At 39.8% G+C, this 17,963-nt stretch overlaps 1 pseudogene across 1 annotated transcript; it reads left to right on the top strand.

Moving 5' to 3' along the window:
* The first annotated feature begins 862 nt into the window (after positions 1-862).
* LOC116549793 lies at positions 863-4,029 on the top strand (annotated as a pseudogene). Its single transcript, XR_004268079.1, has one exon. The product of XR_004268079.1 is annotated as a bromodomain-containing protein 8 pseudogene (transcript).
* The last annotated feature ends 13,934 nt before the right edge of the window (positions 4,030-17,963 follow it).

Here is a 17,963-nt window from a genome sequence, read left to right as displayed (position 1 = left end):
AGGTGGAGGGGCCCACATCTGGCCACAGTCCTCTTGCTGAGCATCTCAAGGTGGAAGGCAGAAGGGCAAGAGAGCACACGAAAGCATGGAAGAGACCAAGAGAGTGCCTAACTTGCTGTTGTAACAAACCCACTCTTGCAATAATGAACCCATTCCCATGGGAATGACATTAATCAGGATATAAGGGCAGAGTGCTTATGATATACTCACCTCTCACAGGACCCTCTTCAACACCATTGTATAGGGGATTAAGTTTCCAACACATGAACTTTAGGGAACACATTCAAACTGTAACATTTCATCCGTGGTTCCCAAAATTCACGTCTTTTTTTACATGCAGAACACATCATTCCATCCCAATAGTTCTAAAAATTTTAACTTGTTCCAGTATCAACTCAAAAGTCCAAAGTCCAGAGCATCACCTATATCAGTAAAGGCAGAAAATTTCACAGCTGAAATTTTCTTTCAGCTGTGAGCCTGTGAAATTAACAAGTTTTGTGCTTCCAAAATACAATAGTGGGACAGGTGTAGGAGAGACATTCTTATTCCAAAAGTGAGAAATAGGCAAGATAAAGAGGGTAACTGGTCTCAAGTAAGTCCAAAATTCACCAAGAAAAGTTTTAAAGCTGGAGAATAATCTCCTTTGACTCCAGGCCTCCAATGCTGGCCAACTTGAGGCAGGGACTGAGTCCCCAAGTCTCAGGCAGCCTCACCCTGAAGACTTTAATAGAATCCTGTACCTGTTAGAATGACTGTTATCCAAAAGACAAAAGATAGCAAGTGTTGGTGAGGCTATGAATGAAAGGGAAACTTACACACTGCTGTGAGAGTGTACAGCCATTAAAACAAGGAAAACAGACTTCAGGGCCAAGATGGCGACGGGAACGGGAAAACACAAGCTGGTGAGTACTGGCCCCATAGAGCCATGGTCCATCCGGGAGAAGCTGTGTTTAGCATCTTCTGTCATGAGAAGTGGAGATCAAAACTGGGTGTCAGTTAGCAGAGCAATCAAGCCCTTTGCAGAACCTGGCCGCCCTCCAGACTGGTTCTCTCAAAAACATTGTGCTTCCCAATACTCAGAGCTTTTAGAGACCACTGAGACCCCAAAATGGACACGAGGTGAAAAGGGAGAAGTGGTGGAAACTGTTGAAGATGTCATTGTTTGGAAACTGACTGCTGAGCAAGTTGAGGAACTAAAGAAAGTGATAAAGGAAACCCAGGAGAGATATAGACGGCTAAAAAGAGATGCAGAACTAATTCAAGCTGGACACATGCACAGCAGACTGGATGAGCTTTGCAATGACATTGCAATGAAAAAAAAATTGGAAGAAGAGGAGGCTGAAGTAAAGAGGAAGGCTACAGATGCTGCATATCAGGCTCGTCAAGCAGTAAAACAGCCCCCCCCCACCAGGAGGCTACCCACTGTGATGGTTTGCTCTCCTACAGATTCTGCCTCCCCAGGAGGTGATTATCCACTTGGAGACTTGACTCCAACCACTATGGAAGAGGCTACCTCTGGGGTAACCCCCGGGACTTTGCCGAGTACCCCAGTCACCTCGTTTCCTGGGATTCCTGACACCCTTCCTCCAGGCTCTGCATCCTTAGAAGCCCACATGACCCCAGTAACAGATGATTCACCCCAGAAAAAGATGCTTGGACAGGAAACAACTCCACCCCCCTCCCCTCTGCTGTCAGAGCTCTTGAAGAAGGGCAGCCTCCTGCCTACTAGCCCCAGACTGGTCAATGAGAATGAAATGGCTGTGGCTTCTGACCACCTGAACAGTACAGGTGTCCTCCTGGAGGTAGGCGGGATCCTTCCCATGATACATAGTGGGGAGATACAGCAAACTCCCAATACTGTTGCAGCCTCCCCTGCTGCCTTGGGTGCTCCCATTCTTTCCCGGCTTTTAGAAGCTGGTCCTACACAGTTCACCACACCTCTTGCTTCTTTCACCACTGTTGCCAGTGAGCCTCCGGTTAAACTTGTGCCACCCCTGTAGAGTCTGTATCCCAGGCTACCATTGTCATGATGCCTGTGCTGCCAGCACCATCCTCTGCTCCGGCTGTCTCCACTACTGAAAGTGTAGCTCCAGTGAGTTAACCCAATAACTGTGTTCCCATGGAGGCTGTGGGGGATCCACATACTGTGACTGTTTCCATGGACAGCAGTGAAATATCCATGATCATCAATTCTATCAAAGAAGAATGTTTTTGATCAGGGGTAGCAGAGGCCCCTGGAGGATCAAAGGCTCCCAGCATAGATGGGAAGGAAGAATTAGATCTAGCTGAGAAGATAGATATTGTTGTATCTTACACAGGTGAAGAGCTGGATTTTGAGACTGTTGGAGACATCATTGCCATCATTGAGGACAAGGTGGATGATCATCCTGAAGTGCTGGATGTGGCAGCAGTGGAAGAAGCACTCTCATTTTGTGAAGAGAATGATGATCCTCAGTCCCTGCCTGGCCCCTGGGAGCATCCTATCCAGCAGGAGAGGGACAAGCCAGTACCTCTCCCTGCACCAGAAATGACGGTCAAGCAAGAGAGAATGGACTTTGAGGAAACGGAAAACAAGGGAATACATGAACTGGTGGACATCAGGGATCCCAGTGCAGAGATCAAAGTGGAACCTGCAGAACCAGAGCCAGGCATTTCAGGGGCTGAAATAGTAGCTGAAGTTGTTCCGGCCACAAGTATGGAGCCACCAGAACTCAGGAGTCAGGACTTAGGCGAGGAACCAGGAAGTACTGCAGTTGGAGGGATTATTGAAGCAGATGTTGCCATTGGGAAAGGCAATGAGACCCCACTTATAACTGTGAAGACAGAGGCATCCCCTGAAATCATGTTGTCTCCATCACGTGGCTCAAATCCCATTGAAGATCCTTTAGAGGCAGAGACTCAGCACAAGTTTGAAATGTCAGACTCATTGAAAGAAGAATCAGGGACTATTTTTGGAAGCCAGATAAAGGATGCTGCAGGTGAGGATGAGGAGGAAGATGGTGTCGGTGATGCGGCCAGCCTAGAGGAGCCTAAGGAAGAGGATCAAGGAGAAGGCTATTTGTCAGAAATGGATAATGAACCTCCTGTGAGCGAGAGTGATGATGGCTTCAGCATACACAATGCTACACTGCAGTCACACACACACTGGCAGACTCCATCCCCAGCAGCCCTGCTTCTTCCCAGTTCTCTGTCTGTAGCGAGGATCAGGAAGCTATTCAGGCACAGAAAATTTGGAAGAAAGCCATCATGCTTGTATGGAGAGCTGCAGCTAATCATAGGTATGCCAACGTCTTCCTGCAGCCTGTTACAGATGACATAGCACCTAGCTAACACAGCATTGTGCAGAGGCCGATGGATTTGTCAACTATTAAGAAAAACATAGAAAATGGACTGATCCAAAGCACAGCTGAATTTCAGCGTGACATTATGCTCATGTTTCAGAATGCTGTAATGTACAATAGCTCAGACCATGATGTCTATCACATGACAGTTGAGATGCAGCGAGATGTCTTGGAGGAGATCCAGCAATTCTTGGCCACACAGTTGATTATGCAAACATCTGAGTCTGGGATCAGTGCTAAAAGTCTTCGAGGGAGAGATTCTACCCGTAAACAGGATGCTTCAGAGAAGGACAGTGTCCCAAGGGGCTATCCTGCCTTCCTTCTCTCTCTCTTTGATGGGGGAACCAGGGGACGCCGCTGTGCCATTGAAGCAGATATGAAGATGAAAAAGTAAAGCCTCAGAGTACTCTTTTTGAGCTGAACCTAAAAGTAAACAAGATAGAGCTTGGGCTTGTGAGCCCAGTTCTGGAAGTGGAAGCTACAGAAGAGGAGATACCTGGGCCACTTGACATGAGCTAGAAAATCTCTCTCAGAGAGTTGGAGTAGCACAATTGCCTGTTTTAGGGCAGAAATCATGGGCTATGTTAATGTCCTAATGTGTAGCTAGCAGATTGTAGCTAGTTTGTATTGTCAATTGTACAGACTTCTTTAAAAAAAAAACTGTGAAATTCGTGTGTATACAATAAACCAGAAAAAAACAAACAAAAACAAAACAAAACAAACAAAAACAAAACAAAACAAAAAAAACAACAACAAGAAAAGCTAGTTAAGCCCTCCATTTCTCTCATACTTTCATGTGCTCTCTTGCCCTTCTGCCTTCCACCTTGAGATGCTCAGCAAGGCCGTGGCCAGATGTGGTCCCCTCAACCTTCGACTTCCCAGCCTCCAGAACTTTAAGAAAGAAATCTCTGTTCTTTATTAACAACCTCTCAGGTATTCTGTTACAGAAGCACAAAACAGACTGTAGAAAACAATATGGGGGCGGGGCCAAGATGACCAAGTAGAAGCAGTGGAGATCTGAGGCTCCCATCAAAAAGAGCCATAATATCATGCTAACCCTACACGAGCAACTGAGGTATCCAGGTTCTCTCATCAGAACTGACTAGGTAGCTAGAGTGACCCATGAAGAGGAAGGAAGAACAGTATGGTGCAGTGGCCCACCTGAGAGTCACACAGAGCAGGAGAACCCCAAACCCCCAGCCAAGGGAGGCAGCAAGTGAATGCTATCCAGCCTGGGAAACTCTGTTTTTTCCATGGAACTGTGCAACCCATAGATCGGAAGTTCCCACTAGTAAACCCACACCACTGGGACCTAGGGTCCCAACCACAGAGCTATGCAGATTCTCAACAGCCTCTCAGCTAGAATCTGCTTAAGCCTGCTGAATTCCCAGGTGGACAGACATCAAGCACCACAGGTGCACTACGGCAGTCATCTCTATAGCTCCAGGCTGTGCTTTTCACCTGCTTGAGCCAGAGAGGCTGAATGGCTTTGCCCCAAGAGGTATCCTCCACAGCCCAACACACTGGCTATGGTAGACTGCAGCCAGAGTGCCTCTTCAGGCCTGACCCTGACCCATCCCTCCTCACTGAATGAGGCCTCCCTGCAGGAACTCCAACAACTTGAGCCAGGGGCTCCAGGACAGATCTCTGACTCGCTGGGCCTGAGCTCCTAGGAGGAAGGGTGACCACAGTCTCTGTAGATCAGCAGACTTAGTCTTTTCTCCTGCTAGTTTTGAGGAATTGGGACAGCCCAGATGAGTGAGTTTCCTCCAAGTGAAGCACACCCCCTTCACTAAAAGACAGTCGAAGTGCTTTGTTAAGTGGATCCTGCTTTCCATTGGGTGAGACCTTCAAACAGGGCTTGTCAGACACCCTGTACAGGAGCATTCCTACTGGCATTAGGTCAGTGCCCCTCAAGGTCAGAGATCCCAGAAGAAGAAACAGGCACCCATCTTTGCTGTTCTCCAGCCTCCTTGAGTGACAGCTCCAGGCACAGGAGGAAACCAGATGAATAGGGCCTGAAGTGAACCCCCAGCAAACCACAGCAGCCCTACAGAAGAGGGACATGACCATTGAAACAAACAAACAGAAAGCAACAACGGCGTCATCGACAACAAAAGTCTCCACAAAAACCCCATCCAAGGTTCAGCAGACTCAGAGATCAAAACTAGACAAACTTATGAAGATGAGATAGAATCAGTAAAAAATGCTGAAAACCCAAAGGCCAGAGTGCCTCTTCTCCTTCTTATGATTGCAATGCCTCTCCAGCAAGGGTGCAGAACTGGACAGAGGATGAGATGGGTGAATTGACAGAAGTGGCTTCAGAAGATGGGTAATACCAAACTCTACTGAGCTAAAGGAGCATGTTCTAACCCAATGCAAGAAGCTAAGAACCCTAATAAAATGTTGCAGGGGCTGCTAACAAGAATAACCAGTTCAGAGAGAACATAAATGACCTAATGGAGCTGAGAAACACAGCATGAGAACTTCGTGAAGCATACCTAAGTATCAACAACTGAATCAACTAAGTGGAAGAAAGGATATCAGAGTTTGAAGACCACCTTGCTGAAATAAGGCATGCAGACAAAATTAGAGAAAAAAGAATGAAAAGGTACAAAGAAAACCTCCGAGGAATATGGGACTATGTAAAAAGACCGAACCTACAATTGACTGGAGTACCTGAAGGAGATGGGGAGAATGGAATGAAACCAACCTGGAAAATTTGCTTTGCTCAATGTCAGTGATTCAGATAACTCTTGACCTTGAGGTGATGGCTTTTCACAGGTTTTTATTTTATATCTCTTCAGAACGTGAAATGTCATTTTAGATTTTTTGACATTGGTATCAAAAGAGAAGTTGAGGAAATCTTCAGAACACTGATAACTTTTAATTTTGCTATAGATTTCAGCAGTGTTTACTTATACGTTCAGTAAATGCTCTCATATATACAGTACCTCTTCTGTCAGCAAATCCAGGGGATCATGAATTTGGATTAATGCCTGGGATGCAAGGCTGGTTCAACATATGCAAATCAATAAATGTAACAGAAGCAGCACCAATGACAAAAACCACATGATTATCTCAATAAATATAGAAACGACCTTCAATAAAACTCAAAATATCTTCCTGTTAAAACCTCTCAATAATTTAGACAGAACAGTATAAGAGTGTCCCCCTTTAACACAGTAATAAACTTGATCGGCTAACATTTTCTACACAGCAACACTCTAAACTTTCACAATTCACAAATACTAAATCATCAATCAAGAATCGAATCTCTCCAATAATTAAATGCCAGTATTATAAAACATCAGGACTAGCACAGTAGTCCCAATAAATTCAGTAAAGAATATGTCCAATTCTTCTCTCCTGCCTCTGTAAGGTAAAGCCTGCCCCATATAATCAGGGCAGGGAAAATTTCCATTCTGTTTTGTGCCTGCTTTTGGAAGCTTGTAAGTGGAAAACTGGCACACACACACACACTTCTAAAACTTCCTGATCTAAACCTTGATTATCAGGATGCATGTTACAAGTTATGCAAAGTTCTTTGCACTGACCACCCTACGGTAACTATGGTCATTTCTATCTGGAGAGTGCTCAAGACTAGGTACAAAATAGGTATGTTTTAAAAGGTGAAACAGTTTTGTGCTCAGGACAAGTTTGGATACTCAATAAAATTCATATCTCAAATCAAGAGGGTCCTGAACCAGAAGCATGCAAGAGAACACACCAGTAAAAGTAAGATCTGCCATATATAAATTCATGATTACTATTTCAGAGGCTTCATTCCTTATCTGCTGTATTCCTTTAAGTATTGAATATTTAGTGCCTAGAAAGACAGGCCAACATACTAACTCAGAAAATACAGAGAACACCATTAAGATACTCAATGAGAAGATCAACTCCAAGACCTATACTCATCAGATTCTCCAAGGTTTAAATGAAAGAAAAAGTGTTAAAGGCAGCCAGAGAAAAAAGCCAGGTCACTTACCAAGGGAAGTCCATCAGACTAACAGTGGACCTCTCAGCAGAAACCCTACAAGCCAGAAGACAGTGGGGGCCAATATTCAGCATTCTTAAAGAATTTTCAACCCAGAATTTTATATCAAGGAAACTAAGCTTCATAAGTGAAGGAGAAATAAAATCCTTTCCAGACAAGCAGATGCTGAGCAGGCCTGCCTTGCAAGAACTCCTGAAGGAAGCACTAAATATGGAAAGAAAAAAATGGTAGCAGCCATTGCAAAAACATATCAGAATATAAAGACCAACAACATTATGAAGAAACTGTATCAACTAATGTGTAAAATAACCAGCTAGCATCATGATGACAGGATCAATTCACACAAAACAATATTAACCTTAAATGTAAATGGATTAAATGCCCCACTTAAAAGACACACGCTGGCAAAAATCCCCAAAATACTGACAAACCGAATCCAGAAACACATCAAAAAGCTTATCCACCACAATCAAGTTGGCTTCATCCCTGGGTTGCAAGGCTGGTTCCACATATGCAATATATGCAATAAATGTAATTCATCACATAAACAGAACCAATGACAAAAACCACATTATCATCTCAATAAATGCAGAAAAGGCCTTCTATAAATTTCCACACCCCTTTGTGCTAAAAACACTCAATAAACTAGGTATTGATGGAACGTATCTCAAAATAATAAGAGCCATTTATGACAAACTCACAGCCAATATCATATTGAGTGGACAAAATCTGGAAGCATTCCCTTTGAAAACCAACACAAGACAGGAATGCACTCTCTCACCACTCCTATTCAACATTGTATTGGAAGTTTTGGACAGGACAATGAGGAAAGAGAAAGAAAGGGCGTTCAGATAGGAAGAGAGGAAGTCAAATTGTCTCTGTTTGTAGATGACATGATTGTATATTTAGAAAGCCCCATCGTCTCAGTCCAAAAACTCCTTCAGCCGATAAGCACCTTCAGCAAAGTCTCAGGATACAAAATCAATGAAGAAAAAATCACAAGCATTTGTTTACACTAGTAATAGACAAACAGAGAACAAAATCATGAGCAAACTCCCATTCACAATTGCTACAAAGAGAATAAAATACCTAGGAATATAACTTACAAGGGATATGAAGAACCTCTTCAAGGAAAACTACAAACCACTGCTCAGGGAAATAGGACACAAACAAATGAGATAAAAACATTCCATCTTCATGAATTGGAAGAATCAGTATCATGGAAATGGCCATACAGCTCAAAGTAATTTATAGATTCAATGCTATTACCATCAAGCTACAATTGGCATTCTTCACAGAATTAGAAAAATCTTCTTTAAATTTAATATGGAACCAGAAAAGAGCCCATATAGCCAAGACAACCCTAAGCAAAACGAACAAAGCTAGAGGTATCATGCTACCTGACTTCAAACTATACTACAAGGCTACAGTAACCAAAACAGGATGATACTTGTACCAAACATACATATAGATCAATAGAACAAAACAGAGACCTCAGAAATAACACCACATTTTTAAAACTTGATAAAAACAAGCAATGGGTAAGGGGTTTCCTATTAACAAATAGTGCTGGGCAAGCTGGGTAACCATATGCAGGAAACTGAAACTGAACCCTTTCCTTACACCTTATTCAAAAGTTAACTCAAGATGCATTAAAGACTTAAATGTAAAACCCAAAACCATAAAAACCCTAGAAGAAAACCTAGGCAATGCCATTCAAGTCATAGGCATGGGTAAAGACTTCATGATGAAATCACCAGAAGCAATGGCAACAAAAGCCAATATTAACAAATTGGATCTAATTAAACTGAAAGAGCTTCTACATAGGAAAAGAAACTATCAGCAGGGTAAACAGGCAACCTACAGAATGGGAGAAAATTTTTGCAATCTATCCATCCTACAATGATCTCATATCCAAAATTACAAGGGACTTAAACAAATTACAAGAAAAATACAACCCGGTCAAACAGTGGCAAAGAATATAAACAGACCATTCTCAAAAGAAGACAAACAGACACTTCTCAAAAACAGATGCTTCTCAAAAGGACAAATAGCTAATACATGCAGGGCTTAAAATCTAGATGATGGCGTGATAGGTGCAGCAAACCACCACGGCACATATAAACCTATTTAACAAGCCTACACGTTCTGTTCTTGTATCTAGGAACTTAAACTAAAGACAAAAGATATTTATGCTACCAAAACACCTATTAAAAAATCTCAACATTACTGATCATTAAAGAAATCAAATTAAAACCTCAATAAGGTACCATCTCACACCAGTCAGAATGGTGATTATTAAAAGTCAAGAAACAATAAATGCTGATGAGGCTGTGGAGAAACAGTAATGCTTTAACACTGTTGGTAGGTATGTAAATTAGTTCAACCATTGTGGAAGACAGTGTGGCAATTCCTCAAAGATCTAGAACCAGAAATACCGTTTTACTCAGCAATCCCATTACTGCATATATACCCAAGGGAATATAAATCCTTCTGCTATAAAGACACATGAATACATATGTTTATTGCAGCACTATTTACAGTAGCTAACACATAGAACCAACCGAAATGCTCATCAATAATAGGCTGGATAAAGAAAATGTGGTACATATACACCATGGAATAGTATGTAGCCATAAAAAGGAATGAATTCAGGTCCTTTGCAGCAACGCGGATGAACCTGGAAGCCATCATGCTTAGCACACTAACACAGGAACAGAAAACTAAACACCACATGTTCTCACTTATAAGTGGGAGTTGAACAATGAGAACATATGGACCCAGGGAGGGGAACAACACAAACTGGGGCCAGTCAGGGTGGTAGGTGAGGGGAGGGAGAGCATTAGGACAAATAGCTAATACATGCAGGGCTTAAAACCAGATGATGGGTTGATAGGTGCAGCAAACCACCATGGCACACATAAACCTATTTAACAAGGCTACATATTCTGTACTTGTATCCAGGAACTTAAACTAAACTAAAATAAAGAAAATATGAAGGGTCCTCAAAAAATAAAAATAGAATTACTATATTATCCAGGAATCTCACCACTTGGTATACATAAAATGAAATCAGTATGTGGAGGAGATATTCACACTCCCTTGCTAATTGCAACATTATTCACAATAGATAATATATGGAAAGAAGTATCCATCATCAGATAATAAAGAAAATGCGATGTATATATGCAATGGAATACTACTGAGCAATAAAAATTAAGGCAATCTTGTCATTTGCAACAACATGGATGAACCTAGAAAACATTACGTTAAGTGAAATAAGACAGGCGCAGAAAGAGAAAGACCTCATGATCTCACTGATGGAATCTAAAAAAGTCGATCTCATTGAAGTAGAGAATATAACAGTGGTTACTTGGGACTGGAGAAATGGAGGGAGGGGTTTGGGGACATGTTAACGAAAGGATACAAAATTTGTTGGACAGAATGAACAAATTCAAGAAATCTATTATGCCACATGGTGATTATGGTTAATATGGTTAATTACTGTATTTCTGAAAAATGCTAAAAAAGTAGATATTAAACATGCTTGCCACAGAATATCACTGTGAGGTAATACATATATTAATTAGGTAGATTTAGCTATTCCACAATATAATTTTATCCATCAACTTAAAAGCCAAAAAAAGCTTTTTGTATCTAGAACACATTTTTATGCCCTGTATTTACTTAATTCAAAGGATCAGCATCAGAGTCATCAAGGACCTTGTTATAGACTCTCAAGACTTTTGCTGGACTTACGGAATTAAAATCTGCATTTTTAAAAGATCCTCAGGTAATGATTTATATGCATATTTAAGTTTAGGAAGCAGTCTTCTATGGGAGTCCCTTGTTTTCCCTTATGACACAATGCTGTAGGTGATATATATCTTTAACACTTATCTAGTACAATAGTAGAGTTGAAAACTGGGGTAAAATCCACTTGAGATGTTTTCTTTAATTACCTGCCTTTCCCCCTCTAATTCAGTATTCTCAAATTGTAGCCTGCATTAGAATCACTTGCACTTGTTCTAACAGACTATTGGGCCCCACAAAAATAGTTTCTGATTCATTAGGTTAGAGATGGTGTATTAGTCCATTCTCATACTGCTGTGAAGAACTGCCTGAGACTGGGAAATTTATGAAGAAAAGAGGTTTAACTGAAGCACAGATCCCCCAGCTGGACAGGAAGCGTGGTTGGGGAGCCCTCAGGAAACTTAACAATTATGGCAGAAGGGCAAAGGGGAAGAAGCACCTTCTTTACAAGGCAGAGAAGGAGGAAGAAAGATAAAGGGGAAGTGCTACACAATTTTAAACTACTAGAGCACATTCATTTTCACGAGAACTACAGGGGGAGGTCTGCCCCATGATTCAATCATCTCCCATGAGGCTTCTCCAACATGTGGGGATTACAATTCAACATGAGATTTGGGTGTGGTCACAGAGCCAAACCATATCAGACGGGTACAAGAATGTACATATTTAGAATGTTTTCAGGTGATGCTGGTGTTTTTGATCCAGAATTGATGCTCTGGTGTCAGGTATTCGTTCTTAATTTATTTTGATTCTAACTAATCCCTATGGCAAAACCCAGCTAAGGCAGTGTTGTGGAACAGAGGGAGCATTCTGTTTCCTTTGGTCTATGTAGCCTTAGAAAAGTTGTATAATATCCTGTGCTTTAACCTGCTTATCTGTGCAATGAAAATGAAATAGGATAGCAAGGAAAAAATCAAATAACATGTGGAACAAAACTAACATGATGCCTTGCATGGAGTTAAGTTCTCAGTACATATTATTCACCTTCTCTCATTGGATTGAATTGCATTTAAAGCAATTAAACATTTCCTATTCTCACCTTCATTTCCTTTTAGTCTTCTTCCAATTCAATTCACTGCATCAAATCCTAAGCACCAGCAGTAACAAACTTTTTAATAATTTTCAGGCACACGATATTTGCATTTATATATTGTGTATGCTACTGTTTTTGTTCTCTCCTGATTTGCTTCATAGCTACTTATAATCAAATTTTTGATGGCTGTTGTGATACCTTGGTTCTTCTTAGTTTAAAAGTAAGCAAGAGACACACAGCAAAGAACATGTAGCATAGAGCAATTTATTACACAAGAAAAATAATATTTTGAAAGTTAAGTGCAGAATAGACAGTGTACCCTGTGAGAGAGATAATTCAAGGTGGGCTGCTCATAAGGATGAGACAACATTTTTTATTTCTGAGAAAACTCCCTTTATGGAAATCTTACATGATTATTCTTGCAGAGGTGGAAAGAGGCATTATTTGTAGCATGTTCTGGGTGGTCTTCTGGGTACACGTGCAGTAGCTGTACATGTTTGTTCATACGTTACATGTCTCACTAGAATCTTAAATCTTCACTTAGGGGTGTGTTTTTTACTATTATAATGAGCAAAAGGTCAGTTTGAGGACAAAATGAAAATGTACATGCTGTCTACAGGGGAAGTTTCCTACTGAAAATAGCTTTGCTTGAATGAGATCAATTACAATGTGAATGCTGAGGCTCATTGTGTTGATTGTACCATCGCCATGGTTGCTGCATCCCAAGAGAACATGGTTACATCCTTGGCTACCCATCCTGCCTCAAAATAATTCTATAATATTCAGTCCCATAGTCTGTGCTAACTCACCATTTCTATCTGTGTAGATTTTATTATTTTCTATTCTATGCTAATGGCATACCTTGTTCATTTCTGTATTGCTGAATTTGTAACATTGCATCTAATTGATTAGTTAACTCATTTAATTATCACTTATTCATTTATCTTTCTCCCCAACATACTGTTTTCTTTATAATAGAGTCACATCTCACTCATATATCCTGAACATAGCCAAGAAGGAGGAAGCTAGCTAAAGTGGAAGTGCTACATACTTTTAAACAAATAGATCTCGTGAGAGATCATTCACTATCATGAGAACTGAACATATGACACATTGCTTGGTCCACATTACATGTTCCACAAATTAGTAGTAAGAGAAGCAGACTCTATGACATCTTCTAATTGTTTGAGTTTTTTTGTTGACAACTCAAGGGAGGGAGATTCCCAAGTTGAGGTTTTAATGACTTGGCATAGAAATGGCTTTCTAGGAAGCTAGGATAAAAATCACAGTCTTAAGATAGAGAATTCTGTAGATTAATCTGGAATTGACCATCATATTCAAAGATTATATGAAAGTTGAAATAAAACCCATGGGCCACTAACTATAAATTTATTAATCTGCTCATGTATGGTATTTCAAAAGTTTAGATATGTTTAGTAGAATGAACTATTTTCTACATGCCTATTTTAAGTGTACCATGTACTGTCCACAACTGTCTTTTAGGAGAATTTCCATGCATGAGACATGTCCCTGAATTGCAAAAAAGATAAGGTTGCAGGTACTGAAGAAATTACAATTTCTTTTTATGAGTTGGAGTGGAGTGTGGAGTGTTAACAGACTTGGGAAACTCTCTTAAATCTTCTAACTTAGAAGACAATGTAAATTCTGTGACATAAGCATATATATGACAGAGTAAGAGCTTCCCACCATGAACAAGTTATGACAGCTATAAAATGTCTTAATAGAAACAGCAGTGAAATGGGATTAGACATTTTAGTTGTGGTCTGATTCAAGACTAGTTTAAAAAAATTTTTTTTTTCCTGGGAGTTGGTAAAGTACCTAGAATCCTTGAGAGAAAGGGGCTAGATAAAACATATTTTGTCTCAGAAAGAAATGGTTTTACCTATGCCTTTCTTTTCTTTATGAACTGGGAAAATCTTAGATTTTTAACAAGTATCCATCTGATAATGATTGATTTTATTTTACTATGTACTCTATAATTTCAGAGTAGTGTTTCTTTATAGGTGTTTCTTTTTTGAAAAAAATTAGTTACATGTCAACAACACTATGAAAAGCTACTTCTAATTGATTTTTTAAAAAATTGTGTTTTATCTTTGTTTCTATTTTGAAGATCTGTAAAGAGAGTTACATTGTGAACTTCTCGTAGGAAAAAAATGTCCACCAATAATATGAAATAACAACTCTGGATAAGGAAGGCAGAAAATGAAAATCCAAATCCACAAATTACTGAGTATTATAGCCCTTTTTAGTATTTGATTGTCTTTGAGATACTTACCTTTCTCGCTCTGCCACGGCTTAGCACTCTAAACTCCCCGAAACAATTCTGTAGAACAATACACCAAAAGGTATATCTCCATTTATATAGCATTGCATATACATGAAATGCAATGAAAAATAACCTATTTTGTCAAAGCAGTGGTTCATTTATTTCAATAATTATTTATTCATTCTGTTAGAACCAAATCTATTTGACTGCTGAATTTGTTTAGGAACATTAAAAGTATATTGCATTAGGTTTTAATGTGTGTTTTTTTTTTTTTTTTTTTTTTTTTCAGAAGAAACAACATAAGCACTCAGAGGTACAGAGTCCTTCCCCAGTCCCACCCATGTAAACATGACCCCAAGGTTAGTCTATAGCATGTGCATGGATATGCCTTCTAAGCATGCTTCCCAATCCTGCAACATTCTCAGAGGGAGATAAAAAAATAAGTAGGATATTAGGAGTCTGAGCCTGAGTGTGTACATGTTAATACCAGTACTGTGATCCTCTGACTTAATGAGGCAGGGTCAGCCTTTTCTGGGTCCCTTGGATAATTTCTGAACTGTTTATAGTATCATCAGCGGTCTCTTCTTTGGTCTTTTGTTTGTACCCCTCCTAGGAGCTAAGTATAATTACTTCATCTGCAGAGTCAGTTTTTCCTTTCACTTAGGGCAAATTAACTCCACAAACCAGTTTTCAACACAGCAGTTTATTTTGACAAGCTATATATGTCTGATCTGTGTTAGTCACATACTGGGAACTAAGGATTTGAGGATGCTTAACACCAACCCTCTGCCAATGAGCTGCATGCCAAATTGGGGGGGGGGGCTGGAATTTAAAAATCAAACAATCTATGTGCTATCAATAAAGGTATGTTTAAGTGACTTTGGGAGCTTGCAAGAGTAGTACGCAATCACATTGTTGGGACAGAGAAATGTTTCCAAAGGAGATGATGCCTAAATCAAGTCCTGAAGAAGAAGTAGGAGTCAGTCAGGCAGAGGAATGGAGTAGGGTGAATATGTCCTGGCAGAAGGAGAAGCATCTAAAAAATGTTTGGGATAGCAAGGAGGGAATCATCACCCTTCAGGTGTTAGATGCACTTCTGTATTGCTGGTGCAGATAGCGCGTAAGGATAAAAGCAAGAGATGAGGATAGAGAAGTTAACTGGAGTCTGAATATAAAAGACTTTGTGTGTCATGTTATGAATGTGAACTTTATCTTGAAAGATTTTAAAGATGGATGAGACATGACCACATTTTTTTGGTTACAGCTTTACTGAGATACGCTCAACATCATGCATACCTATGAAACCATCACAAAAATCAAATGCAAATAATTATTTGCATTTGAGATAGATTGATGTAGCAACAACATGTAAAATAGATTAGACAAAAGTATTCCTGGACTCAGGAAGAGCAATTGGGTGCCTGTTGTAATATAATGAAGACTTCACTAAAGTAATGGCATTGAGATGAGAGAGATGTTGGTCTGGAGGATATTAAACCAGAATCAACTTGACTTGATCACTTATTGGCCTTAGGGATAAGAAAAAGAAGGAATAAAAGTTGAGCTCCTAAGTTTATGTCTTGGTCAACTGAGCAAATGGTATTATTTGTCTGAGATGGGGAATGTACAAGTAAGGGAAGATAGTGAGTTCAGCTTTGGACATGGGTTTTGGGAGTTTGAGCTGGAGTCAGGGAATATCAGCATAAAAGGAGGGAGGATGAAACTGGTTCAGCAAATGTATTGAGTAAAAAGAGAAGAGAACAGACACTAAGAAGGAGTGGGGGTCAGGCACAGTGGCTCTTGACTGTAATCTCAGCAATTTGGGAGGCAGAGGTGAGCGGATCACTTGAAGTTGGGAGTTCGAGGCCAGCCTGGCTAATACGGTGAAACCTCGTCTCTACTGAAAATACAAAATTTAGCCAGGCATGGTGGTGTGCACTGATAATTCCAGCTACTCTGGGGCATGAGGCAGGAGAATCACTTGAGCCCAGTTTGCAGTGAGCCAAGATTGCACCACTGCACTCCAGCCTGGGGAACAGAGTGAGACTCTGTCTCAAAAAAAAAAAAAAAAAGGAGTGAGTGGTAAGAGAGGTTGGTGACAACAACCAGGAAAATGTGTACATATGGATTCAATGGAGAGAAAATGTCATAATTTTGCATTTATGCCAGTAACATCCTTTGACCTCTGATACATTGTGATTTTGTTGATTGCCTCTCCTCTTCTGTAGGTTCTTTGTTCTTTTGTCCTCTTGTTTGCCAGTGGTGGCCAATCATTTCACAAGTTAGCCCTGTCTCTGATAGGTAGGTTCCCTAGGGATACCAGTAAAAATAAAACTCGAATTCGTTATTAAACATTAAAATTACCTGGCTTTACTTTTTAAGGCTTTAATACAAATATAGAAGAATTGATTTTTCAATCTCACATTTTCTTTCATTTCTCACTATAGGTGGCATTTGCTTTGACTTCCAGATAAGAGTGTGTCATTTATTTAAGATAACTGATTTATGTCAGATAATCCATTTAATCTTAATTAAAAATTGCCTTTTAAAAAGGGACAATCTGTGAAAGTCACTGGAATAACTGTTTAAAAAAGAATCATAACACATAGCATTTACAATTTTTGGTATGTTAAGGATTGTGTACAAATTGATATATCTGTGTATTCATCCTCGATACCATCAATAAAATCTCAATTGTGAAAGAAAAGAAAAGGAGAAGAGCTGTTGAAATTTTAGTTCCTGAGAGCAGGATCTTTTGGCTTGAGGTAAATCCTATTCTTCCATCAAACATTTCTCAGAAGGTCTGTCAATTCCAGGTACATTTTTACTCATGCTAGGTTTGCTGGACAAGTCCCTTTTCTGCCAACATCTTGTCCTGGTGTTTGGAGAGATGATTTTGGGTAATTCATCATCCCCATCAATTGATGTTAACTGAGTCTAATTATAAAAGCATAACTGTGTGCCATGTTAATGAATTTAGACTTTTCTCTTGAATCATTTAAATATGGTGAAGGTATGAGTAGATTGATTTAATTGCAATATTTATCCTTAATTATTTTCATCTTATAGGGTAGGGAACTTGGTTATGGAACAACACTGATTGCTAGGGTTTCTCTGTGTGACTCACTGTGTGCCTAACTATAGGTTTCCTGTATGATATCATTTGAGGAATTTCTTTCTCTCTTCAAAAGACCAGCGTACTGCAAAATATTTTTCTCACTAGCCTGTCCTAATTTTCTTCTTTTATGGCTCATAATTTTTGTTGTTAATTATATACGTGACGCTGTATACAACAGTAATACCTATCCATAATAGGCATTAGATAAAGGCTTACTGAGTGAATGAATGATACACTGCTGTCTGTATTCTTTAAAACACCAGCGTGACATAAATGGTTCTTTTAAATAATTAATGCTTATCACTTTATACTACAGAGTGTTATTAAAATTTAGTCCAAACTAGGCAGATACACGTCTTTTTTTTTTTTTT

This window comes from Sapajus apella, unplaced genomic scaffold, assembly GCF_009761245.1.
Source record: "Sapajus apella isolate SASKATOON/1434 unplaced genomic scaffold, GSC_monkey_1.0 scaffold1, whole genome shotgun sequence".
Taxonomy (NCBI): domain Eukaryota; kingdom Metazoa; phylum Chordata; class Mammalia; order Primates; family Cebidae; genus Sapajus; species Sapajus apella.
Note: the sequence above shows the minus strand (reverse complement) of the source record. Positions and strands in the feature narration are given on the sequence as shown.